We start from the raw sequence: 26,888 nt of genomic DNA on the forward strand, positions 1-26,888 counted from the left end.
TTTCTTGTCTTGAAATTTATTATATATATAGCCTTATTTTGTTTTCTATTTAAATATATGTCCATCTAATATTTATTTTATGGTAAAGAATTTGATAAAGCAAATTTTTAACAATGGTTTTCTATTAATTTTAAATAATAAATTAATAATCCATAGCAAAATTAATTATATAATATGTCATATATTTGTTTTTATTATTGAATTTGTCAAATAAAATAATATTAACAACAATACTAAGCAATTGTACTTTTAAAAAATATCTAAATATTTGATATCTATAGCCTTTCACTAATTATGTAAATATTTGACACATCTTAAGTGATTGAAATATCTATTTCATAGATATTTTTCAAATTGTTTTTCGAAATGTGATGTTAAAATGTTGACTTTAAGTAGATTCACAGTAAGCTTGTAGAATAAATTAGCTGCAAAAACAAATTTTATATTCATAATATCTATTATTTTATCTTCACAATATTATGGTCCTTTTTGTAAATAATCAAATAATATTTAAAACTTTAAAATATAGGTTTCATGGAAATTGTAAGTTCTTTGCCCTAACTTACTTGAAGAAGGAAGAAACACAAAAACAAACAAGCAAACAAAAACTAAACCCTAGTTTTATTTTAGATTAAGAAAGAAGAACATATTTTGCTGTAATAAGTTTTTCTACAGAATGTTTACCATGCATTCTTTGAACAACTACTTTATGTAACCTAATGTCTAATATATAAGAATATGACATGCAGGCAAATATTGATAATTGAAAACAGATTAATGTACTCCACAAGAGAAGCTCATCTACCCATTTTAGAGAAATTAGAATGAAGAAAAATTTCTTCTAACTAGCCATAAGGAGCACTTTGCCTGTTGCAGATAGAAGGTCTAGTTTCTTGAATGAAAAGAGAATTCTGATTCACGACACAGGAAGTGGATTTTATACATGTCATGAAGACAGTACAGTCTGAGTGTTCAGATGAGGAGTGTAGAGGAAGGCAAGCTAATAAAGACAGGTTAAGGCCTTAGTGAAGAGCTCTGTTCCCTGAGCTGAGAGGACATGGTTTAGGTATTATAATACTTGTAGGCTCCCTTCCACTCTTGAAATGCAGGAAATGAATTGATAGTATCTTCTTGTCATTGGAGTGTAGTGCACTCAACCAGCTATCAATCCTTTTAAAAAGAAACCACTTTCTAAGAGTAAAAAAGCCCCAGGATATACAGCTCTTGCTCTGAGAAGTGCATGACCTTTTGCTGTTTCTAAATCCAAGTTGGCTCACATACATGCATCTCTGTGTAACAAGCTAAATTTTCTTGAATTTCTTTTCATTTTCAGAACAGAATTTACTCTGGATTAAAGCCAGGCTAGTCCACTACTAGAATTCCAAAGTTACTATTTCATAGTCTCTATTAAAATTCTACTACCTGCAGTTATACTTATTCATTTAAAAATATGGATCACTTACTCTAAAAAATTCAGTGCTGCCTACCCAGAAATCAAAATCAATAAGGAAATAGAGCTATTGCTATTAAGAAGACAGACAGTCAATTGTAGTACAAGATAAAATATAATATGAAAAAATAATGGCAAATATGAACATTGTAGGGAATCAATTATCATTGTATTTCTTTTCTAACTACATATCACACACACACGACAATAACCTCTCCTTTGTTCCAATCTATTTTTTTCTAACATTTTGGGTATTATATATAATAAAATGAAGACATAATGAAGGACCAAGAAAAGAATTATTGAATATAAATGTTCAGACATATTTTTAATCTTTGCTTTGCATTTTCTTTGTTTGTATTGTCCTCTTCACTCCTTTCCCCTTCTATATTTTCTTCTGCATTCATACAACTGCCCACTAGAGAATTTTTGTCTTGTTACTATGTATCTTTACAATCAAGGGAGAGAACTTAAGCAAATCATATTATCTGAAATTATAACTAATGCTTACAACACGACAACAAAATAAATAAATATTTCAATTAGAAAATAGACAAAAGACTTGAATATAAATTTCTCCAAAGAAAATATACAAATAGTCAACAGGTATATGAAAAGATGCTATATATCTTAGTCATCATGGAAGTGCAGAGCAAAATTATAGTAAGATATAACTGTTTACGTATCTATTAGAATTAATATTAGCAGAAAGAAAATTTAATAAAGGCTGGCAACAATTTGAAGAGTTAAAACCTTTGTGTACTTGTGATGTGAAAGTATCCAGAAGTTGTCCCTATAGAGAAGAGAATGGAGGTAACTTAATATGTCAAAAACAAAACCATAGTATGATGCAGCAATTCCACACTTGGGATTGAAATGAGTATATTGGAGAGATATTTGTACTCCTACATTCATCACAAAACTATTTGGTAACCAAGAAATGGAGAAGACCTAAAAGTCCATCAGTGGATAAATAGGTAAAGAAAATATAGTGTATAAATACAGTGAAATTGTATTCTAACTTAAAAAATACATTCCTGTTATGTTTTCTAACAAAAATCTTTTCATGTATTCACTAAATAAAAATTTATTTCATGTGGTCAGGTAATATTGCAGCAAAATATATTCACAGTAAGATAATCATCTTGTTAATAAGAAAAAAATTTATACATGAAGCTAGAAAAATAAGCTCTCCATCTCTGAAGATATACTTTGTAATACTTAATTTTTAAAAAAGGATAAAAATAGTCTGGATGAGCCAGATAAAATTAATTGGCACTAAAAGAAAGCTTTATATTTGACTAGAAGTTATGAGCAGCATCAGATTAAAAGAGAAAAAAGTCTACATTTTATATAAAAAGTTTTTTTAATATAATCTGTTTACATAACTGTTTTAAGTGTGCTTAATGAACAGAAAGGTTATGAAAATCTCATTAGCTATTCTTGCTTCAAGAAACAAAATAAAATTTTATAAATACATAATTGTGTAAACAGCATAGTTGTTTTCATATGTATGAAATATAATAAACACGTTAATATGATGTTTTCCAATACTCAATTTTTAGAAGTATTCAAATATTTATTGCTTGGATTTTGTAATTGTTGAATTACACTTAATATTTAGAATGAGATGCTATGAGACTGAACCAAGAGGGACATGTGACAAATTTTTTTTCAGTAAGTTTGTAAATTGAACAAAGTAGAGAGAGTCATATCAGGTATTGAGGGATGTGAAATCACCTGTTACTATTTATATATGAGGTGTTCCTCAACGCTCCTATGTTAATACAGGAATATTCAGAAATGTAATGATTGGATTTTGAGAGCTGTGACCAAATCAGTATATCCTAGTTTGAACGAACTAACCAGCTGGTAACCAGTGATGTGTAGCTAGAGGAGGCAGGGCACTAGGAGTGTGCTGTAGAAGGGTGCATTTCCCTGAGAGCTTTTCCCCACTCCATCTGCTTGTTTATTGCCCTGCGGTTTAGCTGGGTTTCTCCGCTGAACTTTTACACGATGTTGCTTTGTCTCACCTCAAACTTTGAGCAATAGAACCATATTACCATAAACTGAACCTCTGAAAACATAAGATGAAATACATTTTACTCCTCTGAGTTGTTCTTTTCAGGTATTTTGGTCATAATGATGAAAACTTAACTAAAACATAAATTGATACCTAGAAGTGGACAATGACTGTAACTAACCTGACCATGTTTTTCAGAAGCATGTAGAAATAGTTTCTGAGAAAAGTTTGGAAAAGTTTGGAGATAGAGACTAGAGTAATCTTAGAATGCAGTAAGCAGAGCTTAATGAGTGATTCTGGTGGGAGTTCAGAAGATGAGAAGGTCATGAGGAATGTGGACAGTAAAGACTGTACCCACAAGGTTTTAGAGAGAAATGAAAACTACGTGGGACATTGGAAAAGAGGTCACATATGTTACATTCTGGCAAGGAACTTAACTACACTTTGCTCATGTCCTGAGATTATTAGGTAAATCTGAATTTAAAAATGAAGGAAATTTCAAGGCAGTGCAGAATTCAAACAGTGGCATGGATGTTGTTCTCAACTTTTATTCAGGCTTATTGTAAGAGAATCAGGAACAGAAAGCAGAACTGTAAGGTTTTTATAACTTAGAGTTTGTCAAGAGAAGTGCATATAAATCTTGGTCCAAGGAAGAAGTTAATAACTTCTTATAATAAAGAGATTAAAGCACCTAAAGAAATGCTAAGGAATCTTCACAGAAACAGTAGAAAAGATGCTTTGAGGGTTAGGTTATAAAAATAAAAACTCTTGAGAAGAGATCTTGGGAGCAACTGGCTTGCACAGGGTAGGGTGGTGGGTTAGGAAGTTATTTTATCATGCTCAGGTTTCCAGGAAATCAGAGGCCACTGTAGACGTGGTTCAAGGAGCTCAGCTACTGCTAAAGTTAGCAGCAGACCCTGGTGTCATCCATATGGTGCTGGTTCTACAGGAATGCACAATACTGAGGTTGAAGAGTCAGGGAGGCTTCTGCCAAGATTTCAAAGGAAAGATTAAAAGTCCAGATAAAGAGTAGCATGGTTGGGCAATGCTGCAACTGATAACACCAAGGGTTTTTTGTTTGTTTTTTGAGATGGAGTAATGCATTTGTATTATGAGATGGACATGAGCTTTGGGGGACCAAGGGTAAAATGTGATAGTTTGCATATGATATATCCCCACATGCTCCCATGTTAATGCAATAAAATTCAGAGTTGATATGATTATACTATGCAAGTTGTAACCTAATTTGTACATCCTAGTTTGAATGGATGAACTGGGTGATAACCATAAGCATGCTGGGTGTGGCTGGAGAAATTGGGTCACTGGGAGTGTGTCCTGAACATCTTCTCTAGGGATCCTTCTCTCCCTTCTCTCCTCTATTTCTGTTTCCTGACCCCCATGAATTGATCAGTTGTTTCTTCAATTCATCATTAGGCCATGATGTTCCTCCTCACTTCAGGGAGAATAATAAATTTGGCTAACCATATATATTGGATGTTTGAAACTGTGAGCCACAATAAACTTTTCTTCCTGTAAGTAGTTATTGTCAGGTATTTTGGTCACAGTGACAAAAATGTAACATGTCACCTATTTAGGTAAAATAGACACAGAAATTGTTGTTCAAAGTTTGGTCCACAAATGTCAAAGGTCCTGGAGAGAAAGATATTTAGCAAAAGAATTTGAAATGGAGATAGTGCTTAGCAGTTTAAACAAAGGGGATTGGTATCCTGAAGCTGAAATATAAAATAAATAGGTAATATGAAGTAGTATCAGGAATCTAGGAATGGAATAAAATAGGACTGCATAATACAGGATGTGGTTATTGATAGTGAGGCAGAAAGGAGGCTGGAACTTGTACATTGGTAATGAATCCAGAATTCACTTTATAATATGATGTGTAGTAAGTATACTTTACATATGTATGTGTTAGACTAGGTCAACTGTAAGACTCAGCTAAGGCAGTTCCTACAGCATGATTTTTCATGACAATGGATAAAGCTCCTTTGGGAATTCACTATATGAATCTTGACTTTAAGTTGAAAATAAATTATCAGAAGAAAAAAAAAGCATAGAGGAGATTATTGTAAACATTGAGACAGATCTTTAATTGCACTGTAATATTTAAGAAAACACTCATAACTGCAGAAGAAACTATAATAAAAATCTATGCTGTACACCAGTCTATTTAACTTTTTATTTCAACTTTTAAACATGCATATTTAGTTTATGATCAGGATGACCCAATGATCACATTTGCCTCACTTTTCTGCCATGCTTTCTTCACCAAATCCACAACAAAATAATATTTTGAATGAAAACCATAAAAACACAAAAGAAGAAAAATGACTACTATATGCATGTTGTAAAGTTCAAACAATATATTTAATTGGAGTTTGGTTTAGGAAACAATTTCAAAACTTAGATGGGTAACTAGGACATTAACCAGCATAAATAATTGCTGAAAAATATTCATAGGGTTTCAATCGGCTCAGTCTCCTCCTACAGCTAAAGTTTAGCCATAGGCATCTCAATTATACCTATGTGAAGTTATTTTGTGATATTGCCATAAGTGTTAGACCAGCATGAATGGACATCAGATTTATCAATGACCATTAAAGATAGGAAGACCCTCATCCACATCACAAAGTTTTGTTAAAACATATCCTGTTATCCATCATGATATGTTGACTATGGACAGAATTGTCAATTGTTCATGAGACAAATATTTATTTATTATGTATTGTATAATAGAAACTTTTATAGGTATTTGGGATACATCAGTGAACAACACAATGTATAAGGAACTTACTCTGGTAGCTTTCTGTGTTAGTTTTCTCAGGTGTAACAAACTACCTCAGAAAATCACCTTAAAGGAGAAAAGATTATTTGGCCCAATGTTTTATAGATTTTAGTCCTTTAGCAGCTGGATCTTTTGCTTCTGGGGCCATGATGAGGCAGAACATCATGATGGAAAGCACGTGTGATGTAACAAAAATTGTTGGCCTTGTGGATACTAGGGAACAGAGGGACACAGCAATCAAAGTGTTAAAGAGGAAGGGACCAGAAAAAACAAACAAACAAAAAAAAACCTTCAAAGGCCCACTCCCAGAAACCCACTTTCTCTAACTAGGCCTGATTTCCCAAAGGCTACATCATCACCAAATCAGTTCCTTGTAGCAACATCTATGTTTTATTTATTTGTTTGTTTATTTTTTAAACAAATCTATGCCCTTACTTTCAAGCTTCCATTCACTAATTGAGAAACAATATTTGAATTTCTATTGGGTTCGGTGGAAATTATACATTTAACCAGGAAATAGTCCACTGTAACAATCACCCAGTGTTATTTCCATGAATTGGTTGTCATCTTATACAAGAAGTTATCAATAATTTAGTACTGTAATGTGGACTCTATCTAGTTTAATAATTTTTCTACTCCTTTAACTATTTATATTGTACTTTAAGTAGGTAGTATATTACTACAGACTTTTGGAAACAATACTTATTTTCATATCACAGTACTTTCATTTATGTTTCCTATTTTTTAACAGAGATTTTCTCTCTTCTGCATTGGGAGATTTTCCCTAACTGCTTATCTAATATGTGGCTACTCTGATAAGGCCAATTAATCATTTTATTATTCAAATGTGCTACATTTTTGTTATTGAAGAAGTAACATAAAAATCATGGAAGAGTACTACAAAAACTATATTACAAAGATCCTTCAGAAAATTTTGCAATAGCTTGGAACAAATGACACAGGTTTTATTTCTCTATTCTTGTTTCAGGGATAGGAGTAAATACCTGTTATGAGTTAAGAAATTTTACTTTTTTAATTTTTCTAAAAATTTTTGTTGATTATAATTAGTATCAATTTTGTTGCTTTAATTTTTTAGTGTCAACTTTCTTTAGATGTTGTATATTCATTTTATAAAGATTTCTGGACCTCATCTTATATTCTTGAAGAATATCACACATATCCTGAACAGGGAGAATCTGGAGTTTAGTATTGGTGACATATTTACTACCATTCCATTGATATTACATATAAAACATCTTAACAGTTCAAATTTATAGAAATTTATAAGTATAAAACACAACTGATATACAATAACACACACTTGAAAAGACCATTTTAATTATGGCAGGATATTTTAATTATTTTAAAAAGGACAAAAATAGGGTGATTGCCCAAATATGTCAGTGTAAAGAACTATTAATTTTTCTAATTCCTAAATATTAAGCCTCAAGAGCAAATATTCAACAACCAAATTTTCAGCATGGGTTAGGCAAGGGAGCAGCTAGAGATCAATATATAGCATGCAAGTTAGTAATTCTGACCAAAGAGACTGAGTAAAAAGTAACCTAAGAAAACAATTGGCCTCTCTTTAAAGAACTGCTAACACATCAAGGGCATCTGTCAATTATCCATAAAGGAACAGAGATGTGCTGTGAAAGACGATGAAGAAGATAGGGAGATTAAGAACACCCATTGGTTTCAAGCAGCTTTGTGTTTAGTGGGGACAATGCAGGGAAATTAACAAGCAATTAAGATTACTGTGAAAGTGGCTCAGCTGTGACTCAGCTCCTACCATCCACAGAGCAACCCATTAAAGGTATCATCCCAGGGGATAAAATTTACCCTTAATCCTTTCCATATACTTGTTCATGGTCAGAAAACTTCTCTCTATCAGCCAAGTTCATTCTTTCTGCTTCATTAAACTTTGTTCAAGGTTTTCATTCTTTGTGAAGCCCTTCCTACCATGTTGTTTTGTTGAGAGCCACAGCTGAGTCGGGATGGCGCCTGGCATTTTGCCAGAAGGGGAGTGCTTGCAAGGTGAAGCCAGCAGCGAGCCATTAAGATGATGATAATTAAGTTAAGCTGTGTATAATTGTTGTGACTGGATGATGCTGGATTGAAACAGGCTGTGCATTCAGTTGTATATAGACCCCTGCTGTCCAGCAAGAGGGCGGCTCCTGCTACTTTTGAGTTCTCACACGGAGCCCCATAGAGGGCTGAGAGAGTTCCCGGGGAGTGCTTGTGGAGTGTCCACAAAAGGAGTTCCTGTTTGAACCTACAAGTGCCTCATGGCGGCTCGGTTATTTGGGGCCCAGCCAGACTGAGGCATTGTTTATAATGTCAATTAATACTCTTCCTCCACAGACCTTTCTATTCTCCTCTTTTGCTTTAGTTTTCTCCAAATAGAGCTGTGATCTTTGATCTTGGTAGATATTTGGCTAATTTATTCATAAATTGTGAATCCCTGCTTTTTAACATTAAAATGTCTACAAAGAGACATTTTCCCCCTATAACACCTAGAAAAGTACCTGTTAGAGAGTAAGCACTCAGCAAAATAAATATCTGCCACTATTTAGTGAATTTTCATGGGAAGTAGTTTACAGTACTTAATTCCACACTTAGTAGTGTATAATGTACACTTTATATGATATTGATAGCATGACAAATTATTTTTATTGCTCACATAGGCCAAAGTTATCTAAAAAAATACTGTATTTTTTCCTTTATGTCTTTTGTGGATATATTTACCAGAATCTTAATAATGTGAACATGAAAGATCTCATTTGGCATATTGAATTTTCAGAATAGCCAGTTTCTCTTGTTGCATAGTCTCATTATTATTATATTTTAATAAGTTCTGCTTTCTCCTAAAATCTTTGTTCTGATTTCTCTTAAAATCTGTGGTGGACTGGGATTGTGGCTCAGTGGTAGAGTGCTTGCCTGATACATGGGAGGCCCTGGGTTCTATCCTCAGCACCATATAAGAATTTAAAAAATAAAGTTATTGTGTCCAACTACAACTAAGAAATAAATATTTAAAAAAAAATATTTGGGGAAATTGACAGGGCCCATCTTAGTCTTATAATTTAAAGTATTATAAAGCTGCAAAGCACACCAACCATAAAAATTCAAACATAGTGAAAATATATACAAAGTTTAGAAGAGACTGGAGAAAAGATTAAAATGTTTTATAGGGATTTTTTATAGGGAAGAAGCAAGCTGTAAGGCAGTATGACAGTCATACAAACTGGTGATCAATTTTTCATGGCCTGCCTCAAGATCAGGTTAAGTGGGCAGGCTCTCCTATCTCACTGTCTTTAATAAATAATTGAAAAAGAAGTCATATTTGCAAAAATGAATCACTTCCACAAACAGATCTAAGGTTTTAGCATTCATCTGTACTCAAAATTTCAGTAATCTTCTTAAAAAGGAACTCACCAAGTAAAAATTGCTTTGGAATTTACAAAATCTTTGTTCATTCCAGCTAGAAGAGTTGATAGTATTAAAACCTTCACCCAATCCAAAGAGTACAATAATGGAAAGAATGTTATATTAAGTCCCAGGACAGCATTGTGTCCAACACTACTATTGACTTGTTTCCTGCACCTTGGAAAACGTTTTCAGGTCCTACATCTTATATAAGCTCATTATTTTTTTCTGCTTTTGGTATTTTATACACGCTTTTCTTCTTATGTCTGAATAACTGCCTATTCTATACTTATAAATGCTTGGATTCAATTGTGTGCTTGGTTATTGACCTGAGATTTGCACCTGAGACCTGCCTTGGCATCTTTGTTGAATCCATGTTTCTAAATACAGTGAGAGAATCAATTCCAGGCTGCTCTACTCTACCAGTTTCTGTGTTTAGAAACATTTGATGCTGTGTTTATCTAAGATGATGTTAAAATTGCTATGTATTCAGCTCATTTTCTCTGCCTAGGTGTCCAGACATAGAATATTTACACATATCTATGAATAAGATAATCATGTATTTTTTGGAAACATTATGTTATTTTTTTCTTATTTAACCAACATCAAAATATTGTGCACTTTTTAAATTTTAGTGATTAAATATTGTATCTATTCCTTTTTTAAAAATTAATTTTTAATTGACAGATTTTTATAGGCATATTCATTGTTCATATTTGTCAGATATTTAGATTTGGTAAAAAATATGAAAACATATTTAGTTTTTACCTCACAATAAGCTTTTGAAGAAAAATATATTTCACAGAAAAATACCTGCCTAAGTATTTTACATAACATAAAATAGCAAGTAGTTGGCTAAATGTAGAAATCACAGGTTTCTTTCATAATGTAAATTAAAACTATTTATTGTTTATTCTATAACACATTGATATTGATTTGAAGAATTCTACATTTATGGATGTTTCCATAAAATAACTAAACTAAAATAGGTTTCTTTTTAAATTTCTAAAAAATATCCTGATTTTTCTTGATCCAGCCTCCTGATATGGTCCAACATCTTAGTTTTCTATTTTCTCAGAATTTTTATTAATTTATTGAGGAAACATTCTTTTATCTAAAAAACAAATGCATTATTATATTATCTCATGCCACCTTTATTTTGATCTCTTCTTAGAACTCTTAGCGTTACCCTTTATAAATTGAAGTTTTACTTTTCAGAAAGGAAAGAATGAAAGATTATTAAAATGAATTCCCTTTATGTCGCAAGAAAATCATAGATGATAACTGTTTTAGAGACTCACTTAGATTTTTAATTTCCTTTCTAATCTGTGAAAGCCAATAAAATAAACATCTCCTTGTATTTGAATCTAAAACACAGATAATTAAGCAAAATAATCACTATGGTCTAGGACCAGAGGATTTTTCATTTAGTTTTTATTATGCTATTGCTATATAACAAATTATCACAAATTTAGCAACTGACAGTACATTTATTTTTTTTTAAGTCTCATTGTTTTATATGTTACAAATTAAAGCAAGCTCAAAAGGTTTTCTTTGTTAGTGTATTTTGAAGTTTAAACTCCAGATATTGACCAGACTGGACTCTTTTCTGAAGACTTTGGGGAAAAAACCTTTACTCTTATTTAGTTGGTTGACTCAGTTGTGGTCAGTTGTGTCAAAAAAAAAAGTGGTTGGACTTGGGTTTACATTTCCTTGCTGTCTGCCAGTCTGTCCATTCTCTACTTGTATAGGCCAATTTTATTCATTTTCATATGCCCACTACTGTATTCAATCCAGTGGTAATCTGGATTGAGTGGTAATCCACTCTCCCGCAAGCCATCATTACTTTGATTTCTACTTCTGCCACTAGATAAATGTATCTGCATTTACTCAAATAATATCTTTATTAATATACAGGTCATAAAACCTACAATTCATACATTATAAAGTGCAAAGTTAGATGCTATTTAGTGGATCAAGAATAGTTGTGAGAATATTCACAGCAATAAATTTTAGAGACTTTTCATTAAATCAACACATTAAACTACTTTATTAATAATCTTTGAACATATTTGTTTGACTAAAATTTTTCCAAAACCAATAAAAGTATGTGGTTCTTTAATATTTCATATGAATTACCCTATTATTGATTAGTTTTTTTAAAGGATATATCATAAGAATATTTTACAAGCAGAAGATGCATCATGAATTGAGGTATCCCATGAGAGTCCTGGGTCAATGTTAATTCAGAGAACTTTAATATAAATTTAATCCTCCTCAGATCCTTCCTTTACTTAGCATTTGTGCTATTATTATTTTGAACTTTAATTTATTACCATTTGCCAGAGCCATTTATTCCTCTCTTCATATGTTCTTTTTTTAAAAAATTTTTTTGTAGTTGCAGATGGGCAGCATGCCTTTATTTTATTTATTTTTATATATGGTGCTAAGGATCTGACCCATGTCTCACATGTTAGGCAAGTGCTTTGCCACTGAGCCACAGCCTCAGCCCCATCTTCATTTGTTCCTTGTGATCCAAGTTCTTTATTATCTTACTGTTGATATATTACTGTTCACAATGCTAGAAAAAATGGAGGAAAAAATCTAACCTTCAAAGTAAAACCAAAAATGGCCATGCAAAAAATAACTAGAACTACATATAAGTATTTTGTGAAACATTAATATTTTTCTGCCTAAATATGAATAAACCTAATTTTATTTGAAAATGTGCACAAAACAAACAACCCACATTTAATTCTTGGTAAAAATAAATACCTTACCAAAGAAGAAATGTTAATACATTCGTGTAATAGCCCACCAGGGCTTCATTTCCTTTCTATATGGTTTTTTCCACAGGAATGCTTGAGTTTCTTCACAATGTTTCAAAGATACAAGAATGAGAAGCTTCCAGTCTTGAAGAATAAGTTGAGAAACTGATACATTAATCCAACTCTATTTTATTGACCTAAACAGTTACAGAGCCAATGCAGGCTGGGAGATGGGTACAAGAAATCCATCTTTTGAATTTTTAGCCGTTGTTTTGTGACTTTCTTAGCCATCATTTTGTGGCTCATGCTCTAAATGAGAGGTGCAATGCTAATTTGTTTATAAAACATTCCTAAAAAATACCTCATATTCCTTAGTATTCCAGAGTAACATATTTAGAAAAAAATAATATATTACTGAAACTTGAGGAAAACTCCTATTGACTATTGTAAAATATTTCTAAATATCCTTAGATAAAGGGACAAATTTGGTTCCTTATTGCAATTTAATTTGTCATTCTCAGTAGGATTATGGAGTCATTGCACTGAGGTCTAATTTTATGTCGTTTTTAATTTCAATTTATTAATATTTGATTCCATTTTATGCAAGCATATTGTTTCCTCGGGTCAGATATTAAGTCTATGCCAATTTCTTGATAGTTATAAACCAATAAAGATTTAATAGGAGGAGCCTGAGGGAAAGTATGCATTTAAATCAGGTGGTGTTGTTTTTATATTCTAATAACTTTAATCTATATGGCAATAAAATTCAATTTCTAAAGTTTTAATGAAAGAATCACATGATTTATTCTGCTGGATATTCTTGAATCCCTTAAGTGCTTTTTTTTCATAAATAAATTGTCTGGTGTTGCCTCTCTTATATTGTTTTTCTGAAACACTAGTTTTAGTGAATGTTAATAAAGCATAATGTAACTTAGAATATTACCAAAAATTATTTTTTCAAAAAAAAATTTTTTTCTCAGAGCTTTAAATCTTTTAATTAACATTCTAAATCTATGATAAAATATATGTCAATATTTAATATAAATAAATGTATTCATGGATCATCACTGAGGATTGATGACTCTAGTTACACTCATAGGAAAACAATGTTTTATATTTTAGTTTGAAAAAGATGTAGTAAAGACAGTTTAAGACTTGCCATTGTGAGACTGAAGGAACCAGTTACTGGACTGAGTTTAAGAATGTATTCCAGTATTCCAGTATAACAATAAAATTATACATTGTGATAGATGAGTAGTTAGGTAGGTAGATAGAGAGTTGGAATTATCTCAGGCATTTATATGGAGGCTGAAATGTCTCATAATTTGCTATATGCAAAATAGAGAATCAGGAAATCTGGTGGTGTGATTCAGTTCCAGTTCCAAACTGTTAGAACTAGGTGCTTCTAAATTCATAAAGAAAATAGATTCCCAGCTCATGAGGAGAGGAAGAGAAAACTGTCCTTCACCCATCTCTTTGCACAACTGAAAAGTGTTCATCTGAAGAAATGTGGGATTGGTATGAACTTAAACTATGTTATTTAGATGCAGGCCCAGCCTACATGGGTGGTTAACCATCAAAGATATCACTGTTTTCATCATATGAAATAATAATCCATTCAACTCATAAATATTAATTAAATGAATGTGATTTATTTTTACTAATGATGTCTTAAAATTATTCTATTACTTTTCTGAAAACATAGTTTACTTATTTCCTTTCAAATACTTTAAATTTGTTTCTCATGATTTCTCTTTGGAGTTGAAATTAAATATAAAATTCTTAAGATGACATACAAATCCTTCATGACACGAACCAATGCTACCTCTCTGACTTCCTTATAAGTCATTCAAAACGTAAAATTCAACATAATAATTCATCCAAACTGTATTTCTGTGTCTCATTTAAATTCTCAGATATCTTTGGACTTTCACATCTTATCAACTCTCAAAAATGGCCTCTCACACACACATACACACACACCCATACACATGTCTTTTGACTAGATTGTAAACTTCTGAAATAAAAGAAAAAAAAACTAATTTTATTTGTAATGATAAATTTTACATTTAGCATGGTGACCTGCATATAGCAAATTTTAAGTATTTGAATAACATAGGATATTAACCCAGGATGGAACTAAAAATTCCTACAAGGAATTTACGACATGAAAATCCATTGCAGTTCATTTGAATGACAGAAAAGTTAGAACCTTTAAAATAATTTGAAATATTGAATCAATACATATTATGCAATATAATTATATAACTGTGAAAATGGATAAACTGAGTTATTAATATAGACATTTATAAATTGCATAAATATAGGCAGTAGAAAATATTGCAGCATAATATTTACAACAGTTATCGTATGCCTTAAAATTTTGGCATCTTAGATATAAGAAAATATAAACATTATTTTTCTAAGCTAAACTGTAAAAACTGACCATAATATAAAATTCTATGTGTTTGATGAAGTATCAGTGATGATTCCTCTAATGCTTATAAAATAAATCCCTAAAACTCCAACACAACCACAGAATATTATCATTGAAACAAGGAAATTATTATGTATAGTTCTTTATATCAGTGTTATTTTACTAAAAATTCTTACTGTTCAAATATAGCAAGTTCATTAAATATATTATGATGAAGACAATGTATGGTTATGTATTTATTGTTTCATTATCACATGCTATGGAAGTGAGCTTGGAATTATCATTTACACATCATTATAGAGTGTGAAATATTATTCATGCTTACATACACATATTTTGAAGGTAATGAATGGCTCTTTGTTTTGGGTAGTGGTACTAGAAATTGAACTCAGGGGCCCTTGCTCACTATACCACATCCCCAGTGGTATTTTGTATTTTATTTAGAGATGGGGTCTCACTGAGTTGCTGAGTGCCTTGCATTTTCTGAGTCTGACTTTGAACTGTGATCCTCCTGCCTCAGCCTCCACAGACACCATCTTGGCATGTTCCACCACACCCAGTATAAATGGATGTCTTTTAATTTAGTTTTATTGTATTCAGGTACATATCATTTGTAAAGATTTATAACTTATATTGTAGCTTACACAAAAAGCTCTTTCGAGGAATGTTCCTAAATATACTAGCATTTTTCTTTAACAGATTTATCAAGAACGTGTGAACAATTAATATAGAAGTTGTCCACTCAAAAATGAACAATTAGTCAAATTTCTGGATAACAGGATTTATAGGTGATTTGTAAAAGAAACAGCAGGTTACAATTGAATTAAAACCATAAGAAATATTCTAGCAAATAAAATATTTCATGCTTTGAATTAAGTTTCTATTGCTCCCATACAGTCCCCATGTGCTTGATTCCTAAAACAATACAGATTTATTATTGCAAGAGTCGTAGACATCAGATGTCCAACGTGGGTTTCACTGGGCTAGAATTGACTTGTCAGCACCCATGTGTTCTTTCTGGCAGCTTGAGATCAGCTGCATTGCCTCTTTTCTAAAAGATGTCTAAATCCCTTGCCTCCTGATCTTATTGCATTCTGATTTCTATTTCAGTTGTCACTTATTCATCATCTCTTTCTCCTGTTGTCACATTTCCTCTCTCTCACTTTTAATTGAAACATAACGTCCTTTACATTTCACCCAATTGCCTTCTTTTTGTAAAAAGTTTATGTAATCCAAGGTAATTTACCTTGTATGTGTCAAGATTCTTAATCCTATTTGTAAAGCCCCTTTTGCCATATAAGGTAGATACATTCACAGATCTAGAGATTACAGGGATATGAATGTGTTTGGGGGACCATAATTCACACTGTTAAATACATATTACAGAAAATATTGATTTCAGAAATGAGTTAAAATGGCTGTGCTTTAGGTTAGCTTGATAGTCAAATACATATCATCAAATTATCACCTTCTGGGTGCATAAGTAATTTGTAAATTAAATTCATAATAATTTTAGATGGTAGATAGATATCTAGTTTGGTTTGGGTGGATAGTAAATAGTTTTATGTTTTCCAAATTCAAAAATATGAGTAAAATACTATGCAAGTTCAAATCACAGATTAGAAAAATCAGTGACATAAAATTTCATTTCTTTTTTGAAAAAATCTTAAATGTCATCTTGAAAATCTATAAATTATAGGGTTCAGAACATATATGACTCATTCGATTTTTATTAGCTAGAAAATAAGCATATAATTTAGTATGTACATAAATATTTTATAATTAAATAAAAATATATTCTTAGGAGCCAAGGATATTAAAAATCTAGGAGATTAGTGTTCTCTGAATAAATAGAAAACAAGATAATACAAATATCATATCTTCTTTCTTCCTTTCCTCTTTCTGGTTTTGAAGCCCATAGCATGGTCAACTATTAAAAGAAGTGTTTTTATAGTCAGGGAAGGACAGGAAACTATTTTGAATACTCACACCTGTTATAAATATTCTTAATTAACTGAAAACACCGTTGATTTTCTTTTGTGTATTTGTTGCTGTTTAACCCTGTATTAATCCAATAAGTTATACACCTGTAATGGTTCAAAGACAATCTCAGTTAACTCTCTTAGTATGACAGTTTCTCTTAAAATACAAACTTAGAAAACAAATTAAGGTATTAAAAACTTGCATATTTGCACTTTATTAGGATAAATAGATACTGGTTGAATGAAGCTAAGAAGGGATATATAGACATTCTATGTACATATGGTGTGTTAAATTTTGTAGTTAAAATTATTTTTAGTGTTATTTATAATTCCACAATTTGACTACTCAAAGATGTTTTATTTGATCAGTGAATTCAATTCCTAGTTTAAAATATAATTCTAGTTTTTATTATGATGGAATTTATGTAAATATAAAACAAGGTTTTGATTGAAAACCAAATATACCTGAGTTGAAACAGGAAGAGTCAATCAGTTTATTTATTAAAATACTTATTTCTCTGCCGTTTCCAAGTAAATTATCTGTTTGAAAATCAATCAACTTTAAATGTATTTGTTGAGCTATATAATGTTCCTTGTATTGCATAGCTATGATTCATGCTTTCAGAAACGTATTTCTGTATAAACTTACAATGGGAAATTCTTACTTGAGTTAGATAAGTAACAATTATGTACTGTATTAAATTGGTCCAACTTAACTTAGTTCTTAGCAAATATAAAATAGCTTTGATAGACATGGTTTGGATATGAGATTTATTACAGTAGCTTCTTTGTTAATTCAGGGATATTCAGGGGTGAAATAATTAGATTATAAAAGCTGTAACCTAGTTAGGTTAGTGAAATAGTTTTAGCTTCAGTGAAATAACTGAATGGTAATTTTAGGGGCATAGCTTGGAGAGGTGTGTCAATCAGGGTGTACCCGGAGGATTCATCTCTCTCTGTATTCTCTCTGCTTTCTGGCTGCTGTGAGGTGAGCAGCTTCTTTACCAAGCCTTTCCACCATGATGTTCTGCCTCAGCTTGACCCCAAATCAATATAGTCAGCTGATGGTAAGACTGAGGCCTCAGAAACCTTAAGCTCAAAATAAACTTTTCCCTTTCTATGCAGATCTGATCACAGAGACAAAAAGCTAACACAGATATTATAAAAGTATAATTACCATGGCAAAAGTTTGACAGGAAATAACTTTAAGCTTGCTTACTTTTATAAATATTTAAATTTTTTCATGTACTTGTTGATTAGACTGTATGTCCTCCTCTGAGAAGTGCCTGTTCAGGTCCTTGGCCATTTGTTGATTGGGTTATTTGTTTTCTTATTGTTTAATTTTTGAATTCTTTGTACACTCTGGATATTAGGGCTCTATCTGAAGTGAGATTGGCAGCCATTATGAAGTCAAATAACAACAAGTGCTGGCGAGGATGTGGGGAAAAGCGTACACTTGTACATTGCTGGTGGGACTGCAAATTGGTGAGGCCAATTTGGAAAGCAGTATGGAGATTCCTTGGAAAGCTGAGAATGGAACTAGCATTTGACTCAGCTATTGCGCTTCTTGGACTATTCCCTAAAGACCTTAAAAGAGCATACTATAGGAATACTGCTACATTGATGTTCATAGCAGCACAATTCACAATAGCTAGTCTGTGGAACCAACCTAGATGCCCTTCAATAGACGAATGGATAAAAAAAAAAAAAGTGGCATGTATACACCATGGAGTATTACTCAGCACTAAAAAATGACAAAATCATGGAATTTGCAGGGAAATGGATGGCACTAGAGCAGATTATGCTAAGTGAAGCTAGCCAATCCCTAAAAAACAAATGCCAAATGTCTTCTTTATATAAGGAGAGCAACAAAGAACAGAGTAGGGAGGAAGAGCATGAGAAGAAGATTAACATTAAACAGGGAGGAGAGGTGGGAGGGAAAGAGAGCAAGAAGGGAAATTGCATGGAAATGGAAGGAGACACTCATCGTTATACAAAATTACATATAAGAGGAAGTGAGGGGAAAGGGAAAAAAACAAGGGGGAGAAATGAATTACAGTAGATGGGGTAGAGAGAGAAGATGGGAGGGGAGGGGAGGGGGGATAGTAGAGGATAGGAAAGGCAGCAGAATACAACAGACACTAGTATGGCAATATGTAAAAACGTGGATGTATAACTGATGTGATTCTGCAATCTGTATACAGGGTAAAAATGGGAGTTTATAACCCACTTGAATCAAATGTATGAAATATTATATGTCAAGAGCTATGTAATGTTTTGAACAACTAATAATAAAAATAAATAAATAAATAAAAATATTTTAATTTTTATTATTAAATATATATACTTATTATGTTGAATTATCCTGAATTTAACATAGTATATATATTGCTTCCAAAGTCAAAATTGAACTGGGTGTGGTGGTGTATACCTGTAATCCCAGTGACTCAAGAGGCTGAGGCTGGAGAATATTGAGTTTTAAACCAGTCTCAGCAAATTATTGAGGTTCTAAGCAACCTTATCTCTAAATTAAAATTAAAATTAAAAAGGCTGGGGATGTGGCTCAGTGCTTAAGCACTCTTGGGTTCAATCCTCAGTACCAAAAAATAAAATAAAATAAAATTTTTTAAAATGAGATAATAAGCTATAAGATGGATGGTCACATTTTCTTTTACTTTACTAAAAATACCCAATGCTTTCCAGTATTTTCTTAAGCAGCAACTTATCAACAATATTATAGTTTATCAAATATTTAAGATTAAAAATATCTGGCTGGGGATGTGGCTCAAGCCATAGCACACTCGCTTGGCAAGCGTGCAGTCCAGGTTCAATCCTCAGCACCACATACAAACAAAGATATTGTGTCCGCTTAAAACTAAAAAATAAATATTAAAGATAATGGTGATATTATGATTATAATATAAAATGATACAAAAATAAAATTATTTCTAAGTTTTTTTGTACTTTAATTATTTTGGTAAATTTAATAAAAATTAAATTTACCTATTTTTTTCAGACATTGTCACTATTTTCTAAGTACTTTGTCTTTATTTATTTTATTACTATATGATTGTGTTAACTTCTTGTTTCATCCGAAGTATAATTTATGTCTCCTCTTTTTGAAGTACTTTTCTTAGTGTTGGCCAATCAGAATTGAACATTATTTCCTGGTGATAATTTTTAAACAAATGGGGGAACTTAATAAATAATCCTGAAATGGATAAGAAAACTATGGTAGAAAATAAAGTAGAATCATGTAAGACTACCTGACTAACTCATTTAAGTGGCAAAAAGGCATTTTTGAGAATGTCTGAGAGTTGAAATGGTCTGAGGGAAGTTTTTGTTAAATATTTGGGTTAAGAGCAACCAACGGGCCAAGACAACAGCTAGTGCAAAAGAGTGTAAAATAGGAAGAAACTCCAAGAAGCTAAAAACAGTAGGCTGGAGCACACTGAGTCAAATGGTAATAGCATACATATTGATGACATCAGACAGGGAAAGAAGACTTGATTTCCTCAAAAGAATAAAAGGAAACCACTAGACTGTGTTAAGCCAGTAAGTCATTTTAATTACCAGATTTTTTTTTTCATGGTTTATCTGCATTTTTTGAAGAGAAAGAAAAAAAAAGCAGAATTCAGGGTACACCCTCCATTTATCAGCTTGAGCAACCTGTGTGTCATTGGTGCTATTTACCAGAATCTAAGTCAGTAAGGAAAAAAATGTGTTTTGTAAGTAATAAAGAATTCACTCCTAGTTAAATTAGTTTGAGATGACATTCAGTCATATTAAGACACATAGAAGGGAAATATACTTGCAATTCAAGTGTTTTAGTGAACAAAAGCATCAATTCTATGTCTCTAACTAAAACAAAATTTAATTCTTCATCAAATTACATGAAAATTTCAGGTTGGCTCCATGTTTACTGTGTAGGTTAAACTCAGCTGGCCCCAGCAGAGCTCTGTTAGGTGATAATGGCATTATTCCAGGGTTCATGCTGAAGAAGCATTTGCTGTTTGGGATTTTTTTTTTCCCCTACAGAATGGCAAAATATCAAAGAGAATGGATACAGAAAAAAAGGAGCAATAACATATAAAGCCTATACTTAGGAATGATATATTTTGTGTTTTCTCTTAGTTCATTTATTCCGATGAGTCACACAACATGAACAAAGTCAAAAGAGCAGAGCAGTACTATTCAAAACGATGTCAAGGCTGAAGAGAGAAATATTGATTGTCAAGGGAGATAAAAGTTAACATATAGAGATACATTATAGTTATTACCTAGTATTGAAATATGTTATTTACTTCCATTAAAATTTACCTATTTTAAAATGTACTTTTCCTGTAAATATTAGAAATGTCGTGATGATGCTATGTCAGAAGGAACAATTCACTGCCTGCCAAGAATTTTTGTAATCAGTATCCACCTATCTTTTTAACTCATCATTGCCATGTTCATAACCTTCACTTTTACAAACTTAGAAACTGGATTATTAGAGTGTATCAGATACATCTTAAAAGTGATAACCTCTCATAAGACATCACGTTCATGATTTCAACTGTTCTATTTTCTTGTTACATTGTATTTGAAGAGCATGACAAACGTGTTTTCTAAGTATTTTTACACTGTATGGTTTTAAAGCTTTTGACAGTGAATAGACTGGGAAGCAGATATACCATCAAACCTTCTTTGTAACTACTCTTTCTTTTATGATTTTTGTCTACCCTTCAACTGAGGACTAATCTTCTTTCCAATTGAATCATGCTATCTAATCTTATGTCTATACTATGTCATAAGACTCAAGCCCTAGAGTCAGTTTGACTCCTCAGATGTTTATACTCTTCACCATTCTGATCCATCACAAGTTGAGCTAATAATTATTTTTGAAATCTGTGTCAGGTGTAATGAAGAGTGATACAATCTGGATACAATGGACAACAATGCAAATGTGATTCAAATTGTTCTTTTATATTGAACTTTATAATTCAACACCTTCAGTGAACCCAAGCCCTAAAGCACTACTAGACAGAGAAGGAATGGGACATTTCAAAAACATTTACCATTGTTATGATTTAGATATGAGGGTGTCCTCCATAAATTGTGTGAGACTCTGAGAGGTGAAATCATTAGATTATGAAGTTGTAACCTAAACAGTGGATTAATCCACTGATATGAATTAATTGGATGGTGACTGTAGGCCAGTAGGTTATGTCTAAAGAGTGTGTGCTTTTGGGTTTTATATTTTGTCTCTGGTGAGCCGAGCTCTCTGTCTCTGTGCCCTTGTTGACATGACCTGGGATATTTTCTTCTGCCATGCTCTTCTATAATTCTGTCTCAACTCATAATTCTGTCTCAAAATTCCATAGTTCTGTCTCAACTCGGACCCAGAGCTAGGAAGTCTGTTGACAATAAATAGACTTAACCTCTGAACCAATAAGCCCCAATTTTTTTTTTCCTCCTCTATGTTGTCAGGTTTTTGGTCACTGTGATAAAAAAGCTGATTAAAACAATCAGTAATCACCAAAATAAACAGAGTTTTAAAGGGCATATCCAATACTTAGGTTATTCTTAAACTATGCATTTCAATTTATTTTCAAGTATGTGAAGTGACTGGGAAATCTGCTTTTCAGTTTTATTCTGTAATATAATCTTCTTCAATTATTCCCAGTAATACATGACCTGTTTTTAACCTTCATAAATCTTTAGGAAAATTATCTTTTTCTTTCAGAGAAATACTTTCCCTCTTGATCTTCCATTTCTTTTTACTCATTGACATAGAGAACCTTCTGAAGATCCACCATTATTGGCCTTTCTAATATTTTAGCTTTTCTTTTTTTCTTTTTTTCTAGTCCATTGTCTTTGAACATCAGAGAGAGCTAAATCTTGATTTTTGTGAAGTCCTGATACTTAAAAAACTTGGTTACAATTCTGATGATAAAAAATAAGACAGCAACATATTAAAAGTTACAAAATGAATGGAAAATCACTCATAAAATAAATTATTCTTTCATGGATAATGAATTGAAAAGAAAATACTGTAAAGTAAAACATAAAATAGAGAAAAATATATTTTTTTCTGCTAAGTAACTCATTGATATCTCTATGTTAGAAAATTTTATCTAGAGTCTTGGTCTCATACATATTATAAAAAGCCACAAATAAATTTCCATTTTTTTAAGACAAATAACTGATCTAAGTGATTTTATTATTGATGGTAAAAGGGGAACTTTTCTTTCCTGTTAGTTTCAGATTGCTTAGGCTTTTGTTGTTTATTTTCTGTTAGTATGATTATTCTTATTATTTTACTTTTTTTGTTATGATGTATTCCTTTTCTGTTTTTTTTACTAATATAAACATTTAACAAAAGGAGTATAAATATATAATATATAATAGATTATTTAATTTTTGGTACCAGGGATTGAACTCAGGGACATTCAACCACTGAGCCATATCCCCAACCCTATTTTTTATTTTATTTAGAGACAGGGTCCAATGAGTTGCTTAGTACCTCTCTTTTGCTGAGGCTGGCTTTGAACTTACAATCCTCCTGCCTCATTTTCCCTGGCTATTAGGATAACAGGTGTGCACCACTGCGCCTCGCTGATAAATATATTTTTAAGCCTATATTCAAAATTATCATGTCAACTTTCTCCTATAAATGTCCCTGAATTCACAAAATCACTCATTTTAACATCAATCAAAGTAAGAGAAAATCTGATAGTGGAGAGTTTAGAATAGAAAAATATATAAGCTATTATCTAATTGTGGTTAAAATATTTTACTTTCTCAAAAAAATTAGAGGGTCATAAGATTGTATAAGAACATTTTGAGGATCTTTTCAAGGATTTTTAAAATGGTCATGAAAGGGGTTTTTACCTTAAGTTGAGTATTACTGGGTATTATCTCCTGTGGAGAAAAGATGTTAATAAAGAAAATGAGGACTTTAAAGTTCTTTATTGCTTGGCTCTGATATCTGTTCAATAATCAAAACTTTTATAGCACCCCAAATTAATAAAGTTTTGGCATCTAGTGTAAATTATGTTATTTCATTTCTTTGGCTTTCATCCTTATCCTAGCCATCTTTAGGATAGAATTCAAATGTTATGCATATAATGAAATAAAATTTTAATTGCTTTGCTCAGTTATATAGTGAAAATGGCAAATATACATTTGCCTACATATGAGTAGATATATCAATGTCCTTGGATATATTTTCAAAAGCAAATATCATTGGTTTAGTAACCTGATTGAAGAAGTGTATGTTGATGTTAAGAAGACCTTGGATAACAGACAAATGATATATGATAGATATAAAATATAGACAGACAGCTTCACTGCCCTAGGATTTGAGTAGTTTATGCTTAGTAGTAAGAAATCCTTTTTGATATGAAATTATTCTTCAGAATTATTGATATTTTGTGTCCTTTATTATTAGTTTAGAAAGATAGCCATAAATATTCTTAGGCTGGAAGTGAAAAAAATTCAACCTGATTTTAATATATTATATCATATGTTCTCAGTATAATTGTTAGCATTCATTTCCTACTGTTGCTGTAATAAATTATCACAGAATTTGTAGCCTTAAACAATACAGTTGTCTTACTAATCTAGAAGTCAGAAGTGTTAATCGGTTTAACTGATAGAAAAAAAATTTTTTTTTTTTGGCAGTCCTGCATCCTTCTGGCTGTAGGAGAATCACTCTCTTTCCTTTCTCATTTTCTAGAGGTAGACTGCACTTCCTGGCTTGTGGTGCATTGCCTGTTTAAGGCAGCCATGGGCACCTGAGTTCTCACCTGATATCATCCTAAAACCAGTCTTTAGTCTCACTAACTCATGATTAAATGGCTTACCTTCATCGTCTAGAATAATCTTCCATCTCAAGATCCTTTATTTAATCAATTATGAAAAGTCATTTTGTCACATAAAATAGCCCATTTATAAGTTCCATAGTTCAGAATGTAGACAATTGAATGAGAGTCATTATTCTGCCTGTCAGTTTTGTACTCTAAAATACCATCTGGAATAGTAAATCCAAATTATTTCCCTTCAAATCTAAACAAAAATTCATTCATAATACCTGCATAAATTAAATTTGATTCACTCTTCAAATATCTTAAGGATTTTACTGTATGATGCATCCTTATGGATGTTGATGATTTTACATATTAACAACAGAAAAGATGCTATTCTCTCTGATACATTAAAAAGTACTGGAGCTCTCTGCATATTCTAAAATAAGCTCTAATTCCTATTTGTGACATAAGTCCAGTTATACTAAATTTTATATGACATTATATGTAAATTCTATTACTGTTGTTTTCAGGACCAGATTTGATTCCCATTTTGGTTAAGTTTTACCTCATCAACCTAGCTATTCCATGTTATGTCCTCTGTCATGTTTTCAAAGTTTGCTTCTCACAAACTACGTTATTAAATTAAGTAGTCATTTATTGCACTGATTGAGGAGTACCAGAATCAGAAAAAAATATGTATTTATCTTTGTAAAGCCCATGACTTGCACAGAGATTGGAAGTAAATTAATCTTCCTCAGTACACATGCATTATTTATTAAACAAATTAAGAATAATAGGTGATTGAATGATCATTAATTAAGAAAAATATATATTTCAAGTCTCATTTTAAAAGAAACACTGAATATTTAAATATGAGATAGAAGTATGCTTCTGTCTCTTTTTTTCCCATTTCTCTGTTTTTATTATTAAGGCCAGTCACAGCATGAATTTTACATTTGGTATTTTAGTCTCTCTAGGTGATCATAAATGTAGCAACTTTACAGAAAAGCAGTTGGCTCTGTATGTCTAGGAGTCACCCTGGGAATATTCACCCAGGGGTTTATTATGCTGAAAGTCTAGAAGAGTCATTTTCATGTCGACTATTACATTCTACAGCACTTTGCAGTAAGTGACTCAAGGCTGATTCTCTTTGTTCTCAAAGCATCATCAATTCTAAAGGAATCCATTATAACTAGATGGCATTCATGTTATTTAAATATCTGCTGACAGTCAAAAAAAAACTATTCCTATTCTATCATACCATTTTTGTTCATTTGATTCTTGCTGAATTTTTTTTGAGATTCCTGGAGAAAATGATTTAAAAATTTCATCTTAGTCTTTACTACTGAGTAAAGCAATAGACATTGTTTTAAAAAATATATAAATTAAACATAACAGTCAATTTGTAATTTAAAAATAAACATGTAATATTAAAATATGCAAGTTTAAGCTTAATATATATTTGTAAGTAATGAGATTTGGTGGCTGCGAAAGAAGCCACCTTTCCTATTTTCTTATACTCTTATCCTCCTTATCATCTATCTAGTTGGTTCCCAGTATCAGTAACCTTAAATTTATCAAACAAAAAAATGTAAGCTTCATGTAAATCTTCAGAAATTGATGCTCAAGTTTTACTTCAATAGTAGAAAGAAACAAGAGCATATTTTTTAATTTTATGCATTACATTAAAATACACCTCCCTTTTTTAGGAAAACCATTTAGCAGGACCTGCCTATTTAGTTATTTTTTTTTCCAGTATGTGTATATTTGTATATATAAGCAAGCAAGTCATGTGGTCATTGCAGTCTTTAGAGGGATTGAATTCTCATTTTAATTTTCATTAGTTTATTTATACAAACAATATACATGTAGTAAGAACACATAAAATTATATGTGTTCCCCCATCTTCCCTTAGAGAATGATTCCTTCTGTCATTAAAGATCCATCACTCTCTAACTTACATTGATCAAATCTCCTTGTAGACTCTGTTAAAAAGAATTGGACGGGGCTGGGGTTGTAGTTCAGTGGAAGAGCACTTGACTCACATGCATGAGACACCGGGTTCCATCCTCAGCATCACATAAAATAAATTAAATAAAATAAAGGCACTGTGTCCACCTACTATCGATCGATCTATCTATCTATCTATCTATCTATCTATCTATCTATCTATCTATCTAAATGAACTGGACACAGGTTATACCAC

This window comes from Ictidomys tridecemlineatus, chromosome 6 (assembly GCF_052094955.1).
Source record: "Ictidomys tridecemlineatus isolate mIctTri1 chromosome 6, mIctTri1.hap1, whole genome shotgun sequence".
In the NCBI taxonomy this organism is placed as follows: domain Eukaryota; kingdom Metazoa; phylum Chordata; class Mammalia; order Rodentia; family Sciuridae; genus Ictidomys; species Ictidomys tridecemlineatus.